The following is a 3653-nucleotide window of genomic DNA, read 5'->3' as shown; positions in this document are numbered from 1 at the left end:
GTTGTCTATGATATTTCCTAAGGGATTGTCCACGATATTCTCATACGGGGTTGTCTATATTTCCTAAGGGGTTGTCTATAATATTTTCTTAAGGGGTTGTCTATGATATTTCCTAAAGGATTTTCTACTATATTCTCCTCAGGTGATGTCTAATATATTCTCCTAAGGGATTGTCAACGATATTCTCATAAGTGGTTGTCCATGATATTCTCATAAGGGGTTGTTTATGATATTCTCCTCAGGAGTTGTTTATGATATTCTCCTCAGGGCTTCTCTATGATGTTCTCCTGAGGTGTTGTCTATGATATTCTCCTAAGGGGCTGTCTATGATATTCTCCTAACGGGTTGTCTATTATGTTCTCCTAAGGAGTTGTCCATGATGTTCTCCTAAGGATTTGTCTATGATGTTCTCCTAAGGTGTTGTCTATGACATTCTCCTAAGCTGTTGTCTATGACATTTCCTAAGGAGTTGTCTATGATATTTCCTAAGCGGTTGTCTATGATGTACTCCTAAGGTGTTGTCTATGATATTCTCCTAAGGGTTTCTCTAGGATATTTCCTTAGGGGCTATCTATGATAATCCCATAAGCAGTTGTCTATGATATTTCCTTAGGAGTTGTCTATGATGTTCTCCTAAGGGGTTGTCTATGATATTTCCTAATGAGTTGTCTATGACATTTCCTAAGGAATTGTCTATGATATTCTCCTAAGGAGTTGTCTATGATATTCTCCTAACGGGTTGTCTATGATGTTCTCTTAAGGAGTTTTCTATGATATTTCCTAAGGGGTTGTCTATGATGTACTCCTAAGGGGTTGTCCATGATATTTCCTAAGGTGTTGTCTATGATGTTCTCCTCAGGAATTGTCTATGATATTTCCAAAGCAGTTGTCTATGATATTTCCTCAGGGGTTCTCTATGATAATCTCCTAAGGAGTGGTCTGTGATATTCTCCTAAGGGGTTGTCTATCATGTTCTCCTAATGGGTTGTCTATGATATTTCCTAAGGAATTGTCTATGATATTTCCTAAGGAGTTGTCTATGATGTTCTCCTAAGGGGTTGCCTATGATATTTCCAAAGCAGTTGTCTATGATATTTCCTAAGGTGTTCTCTATGATATTCTCCCAAGGGGTTGTCTATGATAATCTCCTAATGAGTTGTCTATGATATTTCCTAATGGGTTGTCTGTGATATTTCAAAAGGGGTTGTCTATGATGTACTCCTAAGGGGTTGTCTATGATATTTCCTAAGGTGTTGTCTATGATATTCTCCCAAGGGGTTGTCTATGATAATCTCCTAAGGAGTTGTCTATGATATTTCCTAATGGGTTGTCTGTGATATTTCCTAAGCAGTTGTCTATGATATTTCTTAGGGGGCTTTCTATGATATTTCCTAAGGGATTGACTGCAATATTCTGATAAGGGGTTGTCTATGATATTCTCCTAAGGGTTTCTCTAGGATATTTCCTTAGGGGCTATCTATGATAATCCCATAAGCAGTTGTCTATGATATTTCCTTAGGAGTTGACTATGATGTTCTCCTAAGGGGTTGTCTCAGATAATCTCCTATGGAGTTGTCTATGATATTTCCTAATGGGTTGTCTATGATATTTCCTAATGGGTTGTCTATGATGTACTCCTAAGGGGTTGTCTATGATATTTCCTAAGGTGTTGTCTATGATATTCTCCCAAGGGGTTGTCTATGATAATCTCCTAATGAGTTGTCTATGATATTTCCTAATGGGTTGTCTGTGATATTTCATAAGGTGTTGTCTATGATGTTCTCCTCAGGAATTGTCTATGATATTTCCAAAGCAGTTGTCTATGATATTTCCTCAGGGGTTCTCTAATATAATCTCCTAAGGAGTGGTCTGTGATACTCTCCTAAGGGGATGTCTATCAAGTTCTCCTAATGGGTTGTCTATGATATTTCCTAAGGAATTGTCTATGATATTTCCTAAGGAGTTGTCTATGATGTTCTCCTAAGGGGTTGCCTATGATATTTCCAAAGCAGTTGTCTATGATATTTCCTAAGGTGTTCTCTATGATATTCTCCTAAGGGTTTCTCTAGGATATTTCCTTAGGGGCTATCTATGATAATCCCATAAGCAGTTGTCTATGATATTTCCTTAGGAGTTGTCTATGATGTTCTCCTAAGGGGTTGTCTCAGATAATCTCCTATGGAGTTGTCTATGATATTTCCTAATGGGTTGTCTATGATATTTCCTAATGGGTTGTCTATGACATTTCCTAATGAGTTGTCTATGATATTTCCTAAGGGGTTGTCTATGATGTACTCCTAAGGGGTTGTCTATGATATTTCCTAAGGTGTTGTCTATGATATTCTCCCAAGGGGTTGTCTATGATAATCTCCTAAGGAGTTGTCTGTGATATTTCCTAATGGGTTGTCTGTGATATTTCCTAAGCAGTTGTCTATGATATTTCTTAAGGGGCTTTCTATGATATTTCCTAAGGGATTGACTGCAATATTCTGATAAGGGGTTGTCTATGATACTTCCTAAGTGGTTTTTTATGATATTTTCTTAAGGGGTTGTCTATGATATTTCCTAAGGGATTGTCCACGATATTCTCATACGGGGTTGTCTATATTTCCTAAGGGGTTGTCTATAATATTTTCTTAAGGGGTTGTCTATGATATTTCCTAAGGGGTTTTCTACTATATTCTCCTAAGGTCATGTCTAATATATTCTCCTAAGGGATTGTCAACGATATTCTCATAAGTGGTTGTTCATGATATTCTCATAAGTGGTTGTTTATGATATTCTCCTCGGGAGATGTTTATGATATTCTCCTCAGGGCTTCTCTATGATGTTCTCCTAAGTAGTTGTCTATGATGTTCTCCTGAGGTGTTGTCTATGATATTTCCTAAGTAGTTGTCTATGATATTCTCCTAAGGGGCTGTCTATGATATTCTCCTAAGGAGTGGTCTGTGATGTTCTCCTAAGGGGTTGTCTATGATATTCTCCTAACGGGTTGTCTATTATGTTCTCCTAAGGAGTTGTCCATGATGTTCTCCTAAGGATTTGTCTATGATGTTCTCCTAAGGTGTTGTCTATGATATTTCCTAAGGAGCTGTCTATGATATTTCCTACGGAGTTGTCCATGATGTTCTCCTATGGGGTTGTCTATGATGTTCTCCAAAAGATTTGTCCATGATGTTCTCCTAAGCAGTTGTATATGATTTTTCCTATGGAGTTGTCTATGATATTTCCTAATGGGTTGTCTATGATATTTCCTAATGGGTTGTCTATGACATTTCCTAATGAGTTGTCTATGATATTTCCTAAGGGGTTGTCTATGATGTACTCCTAAGGGGTTGTCTATGATATTTCCTAAGGTGTTGTCTATGATATTCTCCCAAGGGGTTGCCTATGATAATCTCCTAAGGAGTTGTCTGTGATATTTCCTAATGGGTTGTCTGTGATATTTCCTAAGCAGTTGTCTATGATATTTCTTAAGGGGCTTTCTATGATATTTCCTAAGGGATTGACTGCAATATTCTGATAAGGGGTTGTCTATGATACTTCCTAAGTGGTTTTTTATGATATTTTCTTAAGGGGTTGTCTATGATATTTCCTAAGGGGTTTTCTACTATATTCTCCTAAGGTCATGTCTAATATATTCTCCTAAGGGA

This window comes from Hypanus sabinus, chromosome 29 (genome assembly GCF_030144855.1).
Source record: "Hypanus sabinus isolate sHypSab1 chromosome 29, sHypSab1.hap1, whole genome shotgun sequence".
Lineage (NCBI taxonomy): Eukaryota > Metazoa > Chordata > Chondrichthyes > Myliobatiformes > Dasyatidae > Hypanus > Hypanus sabinus.
This window is presented reverse-complemented; position numbering follows the sequence as displayed.